Raw genomic sequence first — 18201 nt, 5'->3', positions numbered from 1 at the left:
TACGTACGAAAAAAAACTTAGTTTAGGAAATAAAATGAAATTTAACCTAGTACAAATATTAGAACGATCAGAAACACGTTTAATATACAGCCACTAATATGTTATATTGAAAGTCTCTGCTAGTCGATAACATATTTAAAATTGCAGCAAACTAGGGAATGCCCCTTTAATGTCTGCCAATCTATCTGCATGATGTACCAATGCTATGCAAACGAATGAATAAATGAATGAATGTTTAACGACACCCCAACACCAATGTTATGCATGCTAACAACAGCCATTTCGTGTCATAAGGCAACCTTCGTCTTGCTTTTCGCACTGGTGGTAACATACAGAAAAAGGTATGACCGCCTGATAATGTGAAGATGTTTCTTTTCACTATTGATGCGAGCAGTGCTTAACGTTTGCGCATGTGTATACTTACCTCAACGTTCAAATAAAACAAGTCTTTTATAGTATATCTTCCTGGTTTATTTATAGAGCATTATATTCACCTACGTGTTGGAAGACAGATCATAATTAGTGACGTCATAATGGATACGCGAGATTTGTGTCACGTATGATCGTGTTTTTTTGTTTGTTTTTAATTTGACTTATTAATGGCGCATAGAAAATACTGCTTATTTATTCATTTAGTGTCATCGTCTATGATTAACTCACTGTTTTATACATCTTCATTTAATCAAGGTGCACGATTTGTCTGATTAGTACTTAATAATAATTATAAAAAAAACCCTACACATAAAATTATAGGGCTATAATTCCTATTAATTTAAGCTTATAAATAGAAAAATACAGATGCCTCCATTTCGGGGTGTGGCTCAGTGGTAGAAAGCTCGCCTAAAGTACGATAGGTAGTAGAATTGCTCTCCTTTGATGAACCCTTTGTATTTTTCTCCCGTTCCACCCAGTAGTCCACGATATGTATATAAAAGACATTGATATGTGCTGTCCAGTCTTTGGAAAAGAAGGAAGGAAGGAAATGTTTTATTTAACGACGCACTCAACACATTTTATTTACGGTTATATGGCGTCGGTTGCGAAAGTAGGCCTACATACAGGTATACTACCTCCTGCTGCTAATCGGTGCATGTAGTATATACCAATTCAGGCACGGCGGATCGGGGGAGGGGGGCTGGTGGTGCTATTATTGGTAGTAAATCTTGAGGCATTTCAGGACATCTAGTTTTAAAACCGCCCGAAACCCCCAGAAACTTTGCATTGCACCCTCGGTCTCAGTCAGCCCCCCCCCCCCCCCCCCCAATATCTACTTGCTTCCGCATGCAAGTGTCGACATAACCACATGGTAGACACCAAGTAGCTGCAGTGTGCTGAGGTTTGATTAAAAAATACGTCGTTTCTTTCCTATAAAGCTGATAACTATATACGCAAGCATTCTGATAGTACTGGCAAAGCAATACACGTCCCCTACCGTGTCTAATGGATTTTCGTATTTCCTAATTTCAATGGTCATTACTTTGTGAAAATGGGTAAACTGTCTTCAAAGTCAACCTTGATATGTAACAGAACATGATAAAGCTATACCGGTACAAATTAACTTCAGCTCAATATCCTGGGGAATTACCAAAAAAGAAAACCCTAGAAAACTCATTTTCGTTAAAGGGCTATAACTTTGTCAAAAATTGTTAAATCGTCGTGAAAGTTAAATTTTGAAATGTACAGGATGAAGATATACACAAAATTTTAGTTCAATATCTCGAGGCATTGTGGAAAAAGAAAACGCCGGGAAAACTATATGTGGAATTGGGACAAAGATACAGAAAGACAGACAGACATACAGACAGAAGGACGGGGATTAATCCTTAGAGTGCCCCCTCCCTGGTTGGACCGGTATGGACTAATGATGAAACAGAGACATCATGCACGCCTTTTAAACTCAGCCTGAAAGACACAATCTCATGTTTGTGCAACTTAGCATATTACAGTTAAATAAAGGTATGACGGATGTGTTACCTAAATGTTACACCATAACACAATAAATATAGAAAACAGATTAGAAAACATATGTTCCGTGTGTTTAACTATAAAAATATATCTGGCATTGCAGCTTTAATAGTTTATCATTAATTTCATTGATTTTTTTTAAAGTAGTTTTTTATACAACTTGGTGTAATTCGTTTAAATTTGTTTTTACAAAAACGAATCTAGGACAGTTGACCATGTGCTGTCACTAGTGATGTAATTGGTCAATAAAAAGAGATAATATAACAACAGCCCACAACATTAAAAATCGCGTGCAATTACTAGGTGTCGTCTGCATCGCATATATATTGCATGACATGATAAGTGATGATGTGAGAATGAATTAAGTTACAATTTCGCTCCACCTTTATTATAACATAAAGTGAACAGTATAATACAACGCAAGACATTTTGCCTGAACGAATTCGAAGCAAAACGCTTTGCTATTAATTAGCATCTATCGGTTCTTTTGTGTTGGCGGCAACTAATTCTTGGTTGATTTTGCATGCATTAGGTTACGGGAACCGTTCACCATTTAGACGTTACGTTGAACGGTTGTGTGTGTATGTGTGTGTGTGTGTGTGTGTGTGTGTGTGTGTGTGTGTGTGTGTGATAGTTTGTGCGTGCGTGTGTGTGTTTGTGTGTGTGTTTGTGTTGTGTTTATGTGTGTTTGTGTTGTGTGTGTTTGTGTTATGTGTTTGTGTTTGTATGTGTTTGTGTGTTGTGTTTGTGTGTGTGTTTGTGTCGTGTGTGTTTGTGTTGTGTGTGTGTGTTGTGTTTGTGTTGTGTGTGTGTTGTGTGTGTATGTGGTTGTGTGTTTGTGTTGTGTGTGTATGTTTTTGTGTGTGTGTGTGTGTTTGTATGTTGTGTGTGTGTGTTTGTGTGTGTGTTTGTGTGTGTGTTGTGTGTGTGTATTCGTTGTGTTTGTGTTGTGTTTGTGCGTGTGTGTATGTGTGTATATATATGTGTGCGTGCGTGCGTGCGTGCGTGCGTGCGCATCTGACCGCCTTTCCAATAACGGTCATGAGAAACGGCGCTATTAGGTTAAGACTTCACAGCTCACAAACATGTATTTTTTTTTTTTTTTGCACAGAATAAACTTTTATTTGTAATTAAACAAAAATATCGCAAATTATTACAGAGTTAATAACCAGTTATGGAAGGGCTTTTCTCGGTCAACGGTTTTATTTACCATTCAAAGCCCGATACACCCGCACAGAATTAACTGTTACTTAACGAAATAAAGCCAGCATTGCATGCATTATTAACTATTAATTATTCTTAGCAGTGAACAAAAGAACCTGTTATATAAAAGCTAACAAGCAGTTCTTCGATTGTTTTTACCGGTAGCTTCTAGTTATAATGAGATAACAGAAGTGCGTGATTACAATTAATTTAGTATCGATTTACAGCACAGTAGCCCAGATAAACTAAAATAAGAAATAATCTTCTCAACTAAAATAAATAGATTCTTCTTTTATGATAAAATAATCTAATGACAAATGACAAATGGCTAAATTAACGCTACGTTTATTTGTTTTTGTTTTTGTTGTTTAACGACCCCATTAGAGCACATTGATTTATTAATCATTAGCTACTGAATATATGTTTGACATATAGTCTTAGAGAAAACCTGCTATATATTTTCATTAGTAGCAAGGGATCTTTTATATGCACCATCACACAGACAGGATAGCACATACCACGGCCTTTGATGTGTACCAGTCGTGGTACACTGGCTGGGGCGAGAAATAGCCCAATGGGCCGGCCCACCGACGGCGATCTGTCCCAGACCGACCGCGCATCAGGCGAGCGCTTTATCACTGGACTATGTCCCGCGTCAAATTAACGATACTTTCAATACATATTTCTAAATAGTTGGGACATCGTCGTACGAAAACACGTAAAACAATGCCTTTCCCACTGCCATATGTCTCGTCTTTGATACCCATCTGTAATTCCCCCTTATAACATCACATAACACAATTTACAATCGACTGCCTCTACCTGCCAGTCCTTGTCTCTCATAACGAGCTATGTGCATGCTCTTCTCATACAGCTGTCGTTCCCCATCGCCGTTAACTTAACTTAGTCTGGCTACCTAGGAGAGGCACCTGCCTCGGAGTTCTCCAAAGGGCGAGCACTATAGCTTGTTTTCGTTTGTGTTACAGTCATGATGATATGTTATGTCTATGGCTGTGATTTGCCATTTCATATACCTGAATTGGTATCCGAAGTATCCACTTTGAGGCTTAGCAATTAGACTATAGCAGGAGTTATTAGACGTAACGAACTGTGCCTTCGTGAACTACAAAAACACTACACCTACTCTGACACAGTTATCTGACAACTCTTTCCCACATTCTAGTCTCACAACTACCCACGTGCTTCTCACACACCTATTATTCCCATCTCCGATAACTGAGCTTAGTCTAGCCACGTATGATAGATTAGCGGTCACTCCTGCTGCTTATATATTAAAAGACCATACAATCAGACACATACCTAACAACGACCTTCCCGCCATGGAATCGGTTGCTGGCGAAGTCAGAACCCGAGTCCATGGTGGGCGTGCCTGAACCGAAAGGATGTGGGCACATTAATACAGTTCCCTTCCCTGACAACGATAGTTAGTGCTGTGGAGCAGGCCAGTCTATAAGGACATAAAGGAATGCACCTTCGTGAACTACAGATATTCTGTACCTACAATGACATAGCTATTTGACTGACAACTCTCCCCCACATCCCAGTCCTTGTCTCTCACAACTACTCGTGTACAGCCACGTGCTTCTCAGACATCTGTTATTCCCATCCCCGATAAGTGAGCTTTAGTCTAGCTACTTAGGAGAGGTTGGCGGTCACTCCGGGTGCTATATATTAAAACACCGCACAACCTGACATATACCTAACAAAGATAGTTAGTGCTGTGGGGCAGGCCAGATTTATTAGACGTAAAGGAATGTGCTTGCTTGAACTGTACAGATTCTGTACCTTCACTGACACAGTTATGTGACTGACGTCTCTTAATGGCGCAGATCCTAGTTTCAACTCTTAAAAATGGACACAAGTTTAGTTAATCGATAAACCTGTAACACATTTGAATAAAGTTACAACAGAGTGTAAGAAGAGTCTGTGACGTTGAAACTGGGAAATATCCTTAAAAATAGACTAGAATTCGAATCAATAACCACTACTTCTCAGACGCACGTGCGTTTTTTAAAATATGAAAAATGCATTTTGTGGTATTAGAAACACCAGGATGACCAGAAACACTTCGGATGTACGGAAATAGATAATCTAAACAATAAAATATAAGTAATGTTTCATTTCATTAATCATAAACGGCTCTAATAGTGGCAAATATGTCTTAATGTTTAAAAACTAGAGCTGTCCCTTTAAAAGAGAACTGCAAGAGATTGACAGAATAGAGTTAAATCATACTGGATTTGGAGAAGCGTTTTTGTTTCGTTTTGGTGAATTTTAACATTTAAAAACCTGACATAAAAATGTCTTCTGTGCCATTAATCGATCTGGCAAATTAACGACATAGTCAACTACATGATCGACTACATGATCGATAGTGTATGACCTACCTTGGAAAATGCCGGCATATAAGATGCAATGCGAGACCGACTTAATTGAGTGCATCTATCAAATACAGAATGGATGTCGTAAATAGAACTTCAAGATGGCTAAACATTTGCCGATAATTACGACTTACCTCCAGATTTAGCTTATATAATGTTCTTTATCGATTTTTACAGCTCACGAGATATTCCAGTCTACAGACAGTTACGACGACTCGGTTAACAAATCCAGTGAAGACTAGGCCATAGATAGATTAATTTGGACAAAAGTTGAGCTGCAATGACTCAAAAGCAAGCTGTCGTGACGCCGTGCTTAGACATCAAGTTGGACGCCCATGGTTAGAGAATCGGTGCAGTCATGTGTATAGCGGTATGAACTATCAAAATGCGTCTTACTAATATTAATAAAAGTTAATAATGCATTTTTAAATTGTCGTTAAACCTTCATCGGTGTCTTTCAAATTACGTTGGCGAATTCATCTGGCTATTCTCTAGACAGCTTTAACATAGAGCGCTCGCATGAGATGCTTCGAACGTAGGATCGATCCCCCTTGGTGGACCCATTCTCTGATTGGGGTTTTCCCGTTCCAGCCAGTGTCCCATGATTGGTATATCAAAGGTACTGGTATATGATGTTCTGTCTGTGTGTGGGGGGGGGGGGGGGGACGTAGCCTAGTGGTAAATCTCTCGCTTGATGCGTGGTCGGTTTGGGATCGATCCCCGTCGGTGGGCCCATTGGTCTATTTCTCGTTCCAGCCAGGGCACCACGACTAGTATATCAAAGGCCGTGGTATGTGATATCCTGTCTTTGGGATGGTGCATATAAAAGATCCCTTGATACTAATGGAAAAATGTAGCGGGTTTCCTCCTTAAGACTATATTTCAAAATGACCGAATGTTTGACATCTAATAGCCGAGGATTATTAAATCAATGTGCTCTAGTGGTGTCGTAAACAAAACAAACTTTTTTCTGTCTTTGGAAAATGTGAATATTAAAGCAATCTAATTATAATTAGCGCCACTGGTTAATTACTATTACCTGTGGATCTAACAGCAGCCCGTTGGAGCTCATGTCCAGCTGATCTTTCATTCGACAAATCAAAACCTTACTTACAAAATCATGCCAGTGATTTGAAAAGAATTTGAAAACATTCAGGATTATTTAGAGGGTATACGAAATGATTCGGGTGAATTACGAAGTATGCCGGAAACTAATTTCAATATAAAATTCGTTTCAAGAGGAAAAAATAAACGTGTGATGGTATAGCCATAAAATCTGTTTATACTAGTATACAATCCAGAGTTTATTACTGCACTTTTACCCCTGTTTTTTAATGTTGAAATAGACCAACAAGTTCGCCTATTGCATAAATAGTCTCTCCCGATATTATTAGAATTTGTATGCTCCCGAACAATACTATAAAAGGCGTAATTGGTCGATATTTAAATTGTTATTTATAGATGAAATGTCATCTGGACATGGGAGTCCACGCAATGCTTTAGATCTACTGGTAGACCAGCAGAGCTAATTTTAATCAGATTGATATTAAAGATTCCTTGCTACTAATGGAAATTTTGTAGTGGTTTCTTTTAAGACAACTAGTATATGTGAGAATTACAATATGTTTGATACTCCAATAGCCGATGGTCAATGTGCACGTATGGTGTCGTTAAAGAAACTTTAGAACGTTTCTTTGTAGCTTTGTACAATTTATTTTGCTGGATTGGCCTCAGATGTCGAGATCTGAAGACTGAACGTATTCAAAACAAGTCTTCATAATCTTCACCGATCTCTAAGGGTTGCATGTTGATGTTGGACAACATTACACAGTCAATGTTAAATACTCTATGACTGAATATTGAAAACAGTTTCGCCTATTCGTAAAGATTACTGACGACCCTGTCTTTCTGTTTACTTTTAGTTTAAAAGACTGCAGATGAAATTATTCCTAAGTCCATGGCAGTATCAAACCGTCCCAGTAAACCATTGTTTAACCAAAACAATTGTTTTGTTTAACGACACCACTGGAGCACATTGATTAATTAATTACCAGCTATTGGATGTCAAACATTTGGTAATTCTGACTCGCAGTCATCAGAGGGAACCCGCTACATTTTTCCTAATGCAGCAAGGGATCTTTTATATGCACTTTCTCACAGACAGGAAAACACATAACATGGCCTTTGACTAGTTGTGGTGCACCATATTTTCGCTACTCGTTGTAAACATATAAAAGGAAGGAATGTTTTATTTAACGACGCACTCGACACATTTTTATTACGGTTATATGGCGTCAGACATATTATGGTTAATGACCACTCAGATATTGAGGGAGGAAACCCGCTGCCGCCACGCAATGGGCTACTCTTTCCGATTAGCAGCAATAGATCTTTTATATGCACCATGTCACATACAGGGTCGCACATACCACGGCCTTTGATATACCAGTCGTGGTGCACTGGCTGGAACGAGAAATAGCCCTATGGGCTCACCGACGGGGATCGATCCCAAACCGACCGCGCATCAAAACAAAGAAAGAATTCCATCAGTCCCAATACGTATCACGAGTTCCTTGAAGAACACCGTGCATCTCCTGGATGGAGAATGGCATGTTTATTATTGTATTACATTTCTTTCTATCTGCAGTGGAAACGTGCACGAAAACATATTAAGTACAGTGAAATATTGTCTGCCAGTGCATTAAAAATGTAGCGATAAACTGACATCCGTGGGCGGGATGTAGCACTGTGGTAAAGCGATCGCCTGATGCGATGTCGGTCTACGATTGATCCCCGCCGATGGGCCCATTGGGCTATTTCTCGCTCCAGCCAATGCACCGCGACTGGTATGTCAAAATCCGTAATATTTGCTATCCTGTCTGTGAGATGGTGCATAGTATAGATCCCTTGCTACTAAAGAACATATTTAACGGGTTTTCTTTAGGAATATATGTCAAAAATACCAAATGTTTGACATCCAATAGCTGATGATTAATAAATCAATGTGCTCTAATGGTGTCGTTAAACATAACACACTTTAACTGTAGATATGACGTCCATTCCTGGCATACAAAATGACATAACAGTGTTACTGGGTTTTTTCTTTGCTTTTTCGTCTCCTATTCCAAACTGATTTCCCTGTCGTTTGGTAATTCAACTAGAAGACGTAATTTCTCTAAGATGATTTCTTTCTCTGATGGTCTGTGAGTCAGAGCCCCAGCAATATGTAACACGGTTATCTTCAGTGGGTTCTTGTTTGAACGTCTCGCTTTTTTATTACTGCATATCGGCGTGTATGCTCGCTCCAGCCAGCTAAAAACGACTGGTATATCAAAGGCCGTGGTATGTGGTATCTTGTCTATGGGATGGTGCATATAAAAGATCACTTGCTGCTAATCGAAAAGAGTAGCCCACGAAGTGGCGACAGCGGGTTTCCTCTCTCAATATATGTGTGGTCCTTAACCATATGTCCGACGCCATATAACTGTAAATAAATTGTGTTGAGTGCGTTCTTAAATAAAACATTTCCTTCCTTCTTTTTTGTGAATTATTAAAACATTTATATGTTTACAACGAGTAGCGAAAATATGGCGAATTTATTAAAAGTGTATTTGTGATACGAATATTCTTTTCGAAACTATGTTATAAAATGGCGAGGCGAGGCTGCAGCCTTAAAACAAAGAGAAGTAGTTTATTACTGACATCCAACAGAACTAGTCAACAATGATCAGTTAAGAACGTTCTTAATTATTCCGTACAGCTCATGTCACAGTATGTTGTCTTTACTGAGTGGAAAACCGTCCTCGGTGGCATAGTGGTTAGGTCATCGGTCTACAGGCTGGTAGGTACTGGGTTCGGATCCCAGTCGAGGCATGGGATTTTCAATCCAGAAACCGACTTCAAACCTTGAGTGCGTGCTCCGCAAGGCTCAATGGGTAGGTGTAAACCACTTGCAGCGACCAGTGATCCATAACTGGTTCAACAAAGGCCATGGTTTGTGTTATCCTGCCTGTGGGAAGCGCAAATGAAAGATCCCTTGCTGCTAATCGGAAAGAGTAGCCCATGTAGTGGCGACAGCGGGTTTCCTCTCGAAAATCTGTGTGGCCCTTAACCATATGTCTGACGCCATATAACCGTAAATAAAATGTGTTGAAGTGCGTCGTTAAAAAAAACCATTTCTTTCTTTTTTTTACTGAGTGGAAAAGGCAAAATTATTAATAGTTCATATTATTTCATGTATGTATGTAGTGAAGTGCTTAAATTTTAAACACTTGGACACCCTTTTACTTATTTACAGGGAATATATAAGACCAACATTTGTAACTGTGTTGAGGAATCGCTACGAAATCACGATGAGACCAAAATATCTGAGAAAAGTCTCAAACTTATCACGCTTCGACAGTGAAGTTTCTGTCTGAATACTTTTTACAACAGTCTCTTAACACATTATGGCTTCGGTGGAGGATTGGAGATAGCTGAATTGTTATGTTGTACTGAAAGGAAATGTTCACAATTATAATGGATTTGCTGAAGAACCCACGCACCAACCCACACATTGAAATTCCTAATGAAGACAGAGTTATCACCATATTGCAATACACTTCAACCACGGCCACACATTTACACACACACGTACACGCACACGCACGCACAAACACAGAGACAGACAGACACACACACACATGCGCGCAACACGCAAGCACACGCAACACGCGCGCGCACACGCAACACACATTTAAATTCCTATACCAGAGTCAGCTCCATATTGCAATACACTTTAAACATGACGACATCTTTACACACACACATGCACGCACAAGCAACACACACACACACACACACACACACACACACACACACACACACACACACATTGGAATTCCCATGAAGCCAGTTAGCTCCATATTGCAATACACTTTAACCACGACATCTTCACACACACACACACACACACACACACACAATACACGCACGCACATACATTTAAATTCCCATGAAACCAGTTAGCTTCATATTGCAAATACACTTTATCCATGTCCACGCCTTGACACAAAACCTCGCACACACACGCAACATGCGCACATACATATGTTTGACATGCCCATATTAACTCTTCTTGGTCTGAAGTATATCATGTCCATGGAGGATCAGCTGTCTGAAAAATAAAGCCAAACCAACAAAAATCCAAACAAACAATATTAAAACCCTCACCACCCTCTCCAACATTAATGTTAAGAGTCAATATATCACTAACAATTATTCAGGCTTCAAACCTCACCTTTAATATCCACACCATGAACAACGCTATTTTAACAATACTTGCATGGAACGTTTTTTTGTTTTTTTAACCGACGACCCTCTCACGTTTGTAATAAAATAGGAACCCTCTGGGTGTTTGCCGCTGGTGTGAGAAATTCGTGACCGCTCATTGCAACAATGCTCGACAAATTGGAATGAACGTTTACCCTTTTTGTCGATTATCGCCGTGGCATTGTCTTCCTGGAGGGATTGAGATGGTCGCGCGCGTCATAAGAAGTAGCTCATATGCAATTAAAAACCTTATTTCCATGGCTACCCCCTGGGATTCACAAAGTTACAGTTTGCCTGAGGCCGGTACGAAGGTGCGTGAGGGGGAAATTGTGTTGAGTATAGGCATATTTGCGCTAATTGGAACAATAAACTCATTTCAGAGAAGCAACAGACAAAAGTGCCAGCCAAACTATTGTCATAAGACTCAAAGAGTCTTCACGTAAATATAACACACATAAATATAAACGTTTTAAGATATCTTTAAATATTCTTAGTGCATGTTTAAAGTAACTTAGTTTTTATTTCTTTTGCGAATAGTAAATGTACTTGTGTAATTCCGTGTCAAATGTTTGTTAAAATTAAACTTGTAATTTATATGAAAATAGAAGAAGGAAGGAAATGTTTTATACAACGACGCACTCGACACATTTTATATACGGTTATATGGCGTCGGAATGAAAATAGATGTAACCCGCGTTTAGCACGGAAACGAAACCGATTGGATGTGGTGATCTTACACTGGGCTCTTCCTCAAAAGTACAACCGCCGTGTAGATAGCCACTTCTATGTTAAGTAACACAGATGGCGGCTTCCGTTGTTGTTGTATTGATGGAATTCATCTTTGAAGATAGTATTTCGCACGACGTGTGAACGGTAGTCGACTGGACTTGAGCGAAGTGCGGCATCGGGCAAGTACAACGAAGGCGGTCGACAGTGCATATCAAAGGAGGATAAGCGACCAGAACGATCGGAAACTGTTAAAACGGCCTGCGTATTATATTATAGATAATATTACAATTCCAAATTGGCCGCCATCATTAACAAAATACCACATCTGTACTAATTTTTCATTATAATTGTATTCAAAATGGTGCTTTCTAGTGGCCAATGCATTGCGATGCACTGTCAGTGTGTTCAAGCGTGCTTCAAGGAGTGTTTCCTTCGTTTAATATAATGAAATCAAACAGACATTCAAACATTGTGCAAAGTACCAACAACTTTCGTTTTCATAACCACACCAAAAACAAGGTAATAAATATTAGTCACAAAAGGCAACCCCCACACAATATTCTGTATAAAATCACCCGACTTGTTTTTACAGTTTAACCCTAGATTTTTATGAGTATGAGGTACATGACTTAAACAAACAAATAACTAACTAACTAACTAAGAAGCACACAAACACACACACACAGTCCCTCACTTACATACACATACACACACATATATACACTCACACACATACACATGTACACACGCGCGCGCGTGCGCGCACACACACACACACACACACACACACACAAAGTCACACACTTACATACACACTCTCTTCCTCTCTCACACACACACACACACATACGCATGCACGCACATACACATTTACACACACACACAAACACACACATACATTCAAACACACACACACACACACACACACACACACACACACACACACAAACACACATATACATACACAAACACACACACAGACACATAAACAAACACACACACACAAACACACATATACACACACACACACACACAAACAAACACACACACAACAAACACACATATACATACACAAACACACACACAAACACACACCCAAACACACATATACATACACAAACACACACACAAACACACCCACACACACACACACAAACACACATACGGACTAAAGCCTACCCTACATACTTGTATACACTTGGTACTTAAGAAAGTTTGAATGTTGAGTTGAGTAATATATTATTTGCATTAAAATAAAATCCCACCACTAGTCGGAATTTTTTTTAAATGGCCATGTTTCACAATGGCTGCAGGAAAAGTAGTCGTAACTCAAAGTATTGAAGAACAAAATCCAGGACAACTGTACTGGTGATAAAAACGAATCAACCTGACTTTAGATCTTAAGGCTGATTCCTCGTTTCTCTGGCTTTTTTTCAACCACTGTTGCATGGCCCAATTTCGTTTCAATTATTATTTCATATTTATTTATTTGTTTGTTTATTTATTTATTTATTTTTATTATTTGTTTATTTACATATTTTTATTATTTATTTATTTATTTTGATATGTTTTTCTTAGCTCAAAAGACGAGACCAAACAAATTTCTATCAATAAAGGATGTAAAGGATAACCCCTTGTGTCTTATAACACCTCAGTGATGGATTTATTAGCAGCTACTATAGACGGACGGCTGGTGTAAATGGAAATCAAATAAACACTACCAACAGCAGCAACATATCTCTTGTATGCACCTTTACACCTTCGGGACAGCACATACCACGGTCGCTGATGAGCTTAGTCGTGCACTTAGGTTTTTATCAGTACTTTAATATAATTTATAAACTCAATTTTTCTTTCTTTTTAAATCCATTTCATGCTTATATATTAAGTTCAAGTATGGTTCAAGCACGTTGTCGTGGACAAACACTTCAGCTAAATGGGGTATTTGTCCATGACAGTGCTTAATTGTTAGAGACATAAAAACAAAAACAAAGTAGCATAACAACGTATCACATCCTCACTGAACTATCATATACGTACGAGACAGGGAGCAAAACATCAAATTCGGCCAAAAATAATATTCGGACAAAATGTACTAACCTGAGATCTTTTCATCATGTATTTCCATCAGTCTAACCTAAAACGTAGTTGTAATTCATGTAAAAAAAAAGTGTAGTTATTCATTTGTAATCCTATATAGAGATGTTTGGTAATAATGCTAATATGAATAAATGTTGTTATGCGGATTCGGACATTTTCGTTTAATTCGAGCAAAAGCCAGCCTGACAACTCCAACCCCCAACCACCACTCCTACAAAAATAGGAGCATGTACGCCTATGTGAACTATTAAAATTCACTTTATCTAGGAGCCGATTTTGGAGTGCGGTCCCAGTACCTATCAGGTTTAACCACAGCACAACCGAGGCCGGCATACAACGCGAGTCAGCACACGCCTTGCATTGGGTGGGTTGAGCATTGCGCCATCAGGGTCGCGCCGTGAGTGAATGCTACCGAGGTCTGGTCAAAATGCTGCACAGACAAATTGGATTTGAGCTCTGTGAGTAGGCGTTCAAAGAAAACTAAACACATATTCTTTGAAAGGTCATCGTCGATTATTTCGCTGACGCCAGAAAATTAAATTATGTCGTTCAGTAATTCAAAAGTCGTGCATTTAAATATGCATGAGCTGTGCTGTTACATTTTTCACGAATATGTGTATTGTATATAATATTATAATGGTAACTCGTGATTTTATTTGTTCATGTTTGCATACTGTTTTCTTTGTTAGATTGTACTAAAAAAAAAAAAAACATTTTATCAAGTAAATCATGCATCATACGAACGATTGTTTAACGACTTCATTAGGGAACCACAGCTATTATATTTAAAATGTTAAAAAAGATATATATATTTACACCTGGAAATTAATTAACCACATCTTGTTTTGACCATGTGGTTTCTACTTCACAAGTAAACGTGACTATTTCGTGGATACAAACTACTGAAATTAATGTTCTGTGAATACAAAGGATGTTGAAAAAGGTTGACAGCAAGTAAGTTTGTTATTACATCAATATTTAATGTTCTCTGGGGGAATGAAAATGAATAGTAATTAACTATGAAACTGGGATCACACGGATATGCCGCTCGTAAATAATTTATTAAAGGGACTGTCCTGAGTTTGCAGCCATTGTAAAATATTTGCGATAACAGAGCCTTGTTGGTGACTACTATTTCATACTAAATACATTTTCTTGTTTAGAATACCAGTGTGTATATCGAATGCCTTTGCAGTCGTATACTAATGTTTGTAACACTTGGTTTTTACTTTAATTCGTAATTATTGGTAGGTAAAATCCGATTTGGGCAACTACAAACATTAAGACAACAACAAACACCTTGTAAATACAGCCATTGATATTCTAAATAAGAAAATGTATTTAATGTGTATGTTACGTCATCGAAAGCCTCTATTGGTCGTAAACATTTTACAATGGTTGTAAACTCAGGACTGTCCCTTTAATGTCATCTCAGTAAATAGCTAGTAGATAGAGATGATCTAAAAACTCTCAACATGTGGTTTAAACCAAGTCGACACAACCAAATACTTCTAAACGCCTTTTTAGCTGCACAACAATTCAGGAGGTTCTTAATTAATGTACAGTTTATTAATTATCGTACAAACAACAGCTTCATGTCAAAGTTAATTAATGTACAGGTTTATTAATTATCGTACAAACAACAGCTTCATGTCAAAGTTAATTAATGTAGAGGTTATTAATTATCGTACAAACACCAGCTTCATGTCAAAGTTGAAAGATGAAACACTATTTATAGAATATATATGGTGTTTATATGAAATTTGTTTTGTTTGACGACACCACTAGAGCACATTGATTAATTAATCATTGGCTATTGGATGTCAAATATTTGGTAATTTTGACTCGGTAGTCATCAGAGGAAACCCGCTACATTTTTCCTAATGCAGCAAGAGATCTTGTATATGCACTTTCCCACAGATAGGAAAGCACATACTACGGCCTTTGTCCAGTTGCGATTTACTGGTTGGAACGATCCTGCGACGCAAGTACCTCAAGCGAGCACTCAACCGACTGAGCTAAATCCCGCCCCGTGTTTATATGAAGATGATGACATTGTTTCAATGGATTTCATTTCAGAAATGCAAAAACATTTAAATCGTTACGCTATTTCATACGGTAATTATTTATTGACTATGTACATAGTGGGTGTGTGCATGCAATATTGTGCATGCATTACTTGTTGTGCATCGCTTTTGTTATGATCCGAGTTGAAATAATGTTTTGTTCTGTTGTGTTTAATCCTTTACAGCTGGGTGTCTGAATATAATAATAATTAGTTCACTATGAATTAATCATAGTCTGTCCCACAGGGAACGCCTTTTTTCATACTATGGAATTTATTACAAGTTATTTATTTCTGAGCCGACTGTTTTCTATCGTCCTTCCCACAGGAAATGCCTTTTTTCCATACTGTGGAATTTACTACACGCTAGTTATTTCTGAGCCAATAATTTTCTAAATTGTACACAAAAATAGTAAAAAAATTATTATTTCCAAAACACTTTTTTTCGTCTTAAGTCAAACCAAACTGAAATTATTTTTTAAAAGATTTTTTTCCAGGAGGATGGGACGGACTATACGTCTATGCATAGACATGAAAATATAGAAAAACATAATTAATCTCGGTTGATGAATTGTCAAACAACATAAATACACATTTTCTGATTTTAATCCCACAAATCTTGACAGCTGCCGTTACGAGCAGTATTGATGAGTGCTACTGCAGGAACGTGGGTGTTAGTGCACCAGACTACTAATAACAGGAATTACAAGACACCAGACCAATAGGTCGCATCCCGTGACCTCCTTATCAATCCTCTTTAACACAACAGACGTTCACACGACTCCAACTCTGCAATTTAAATGCTATTACTGGCTCACCAAGTGCAAGTCTTCTTGGTCAAATACCATGTCTACGTAACCTTGAAATAACTACATTGATGACAGAAGACTATATCATAGCCCTCATTTGGTAGTGCCTAAAAAGAAACGAAACGAAACAAAACAAAACATCAACTAAACCACAACGGAATAACAGAAAAAAAAGAGAAAAAACCAATGTCTCAGAACTAATGTGCTTACAGAATATTGTAATCGGAAAGAGCAATCTATTTGGCAGCAGGGGGTATTTGCTCGCACTAGCCCATTAGCATATTTTCAGAACTGACAGCCCAGACAACCTAGTTGCGTTCCCAGGACAACATACCTGAACCATCACTGGCTTCGATGGCGTCGTGGTTAAGCCATCGGACAAAAGGTTGGTAGGTACAGGGTTCACAGCTCTGTACCGGCTCCCATCCAGAGCGAGTTTTAACGATTCGGTGGGTAGGTGTAAGACCATTACACCCTCTTATCTCTCACTAACCACTAACAAACTAACAACTAACCCACTGTCCTGGACAGACAGACCAGATAGCTGACGAGTGTGCCCAGGACAGCGTGCTTGAAACTTAATTGGATATAAGCACGAGAATAATTGAAATGAAATAAAAAATGAACCATAACCGGATATGAAGATGGAAATGTTACTAGTAAATCCTCATCAGTCGTTGCCGGTGGCGAAGACAAGAGAGGCAAAAGAGGCAATATTAAAATGACAGTTTGGTAAATCCTAAAGTAATTTTTTTTTTTTTTTAAATTTATTGTCCCCAGACACAAATATGGCAGTGTCAGGGTTGGGGACCCTGATTTCACTACCTTACATCCATGTTATAAGTACATATGAACATTATTTATATATATAATATAGTGTAATTAGAATCAATATAATAATATTAATAAGCATGAATACATGAAAACATGGAGTTCACTAATATGTGGGGTTAACAGTGAAGATAGAGGTAGAGGAAAGATTTGAAGGAAATGGTAAAGGGAGAAAAGAGAAGGTAAGGAAGGAAGAAGGAAAGAAAGAGTGAATTAAATACTTTAATTTCGAAAGAGAAAACATATTTGTATTGAAATACCTCTAGAACATTGTATTGCCATGTCTTGTTTCTAGGTATCTGGACCAAGGTGCCCAATATTCCTCAAATTCTTGAAATTGACAATTTTTGAGAAGTATATATTTTTCAATTTCTATTTTATCTTTTAAAATATTTAAAAAAGCATATATGTTAGGTCCATGTTTCTGCATTTTAGATCTATATATATAGTATTTAACATTGATAATGAGCCAATTAATAAATACCATCTTGCTTTTTTCCCTCTTTATGATTCCAAACAAGACTGTCTGTTTATCGAGTTGTGTATGTTCACCTTTGTCCTGAATCCATTGTTCAATTTCCTTCCATAAAAGAAAGACTTTAGAGCAGTCATAGAACAAATGCTCCAATGTTTCTGGATGTCTATGACAAAAATTGCAAACATTTGATTCTGTGTATTTTATTTTATATAAGAACGTGTTTGTCGTGATTATTCGATGTAGAATTCTATATTGAAACCACTGTAAAGTTGTATCTTTTAAACATATAAATGGTAAATTATACACTTT

The 18201-nt window shown here is 37.9% G+C and overlaps 1 long non-coding RNA gene across 1 annotated transcript in view; it reads right to left on the bottom strand.

The window, feature by feature from the left end:
* Positions 1–15669: 15669 nt before the first annotated feature.
* Positions 15670–18201, bottom strand: part of LOC121373976 — a 39793-nt gene continuing 37261 nt past the window's right edge. Inside the window, exon 4 of the long non-coding RNA XR_005958163.1 lies at positions 15670–16690. This is a non-coding gene — a long non-coding RNA (uncharacterized LOC121373976). The remainder of the gene's footprint in view (positions 16691–18201) is intronic.

Source organism: Gigantopelta aegis, chromosome 6, assembly GCF_016097555.1.
Source record: "Gigantopelta aegis isolate Gae_Host chromosome 6, Gae_host_genome, whole genome shotgun sequence".
NCBI classification, from domain to species: Eukaryota; Metazoa; Mollusca; class Gastropoda; order Neomphalida; family Peltospiridae; genus Gigantopelta; species Gigantopelta aegis.
The sequence above is the reverse complement of the archived record's forward strand: the minus strand, read 5'-3'. Positions and strand labels throughout refer to the sequence as shown.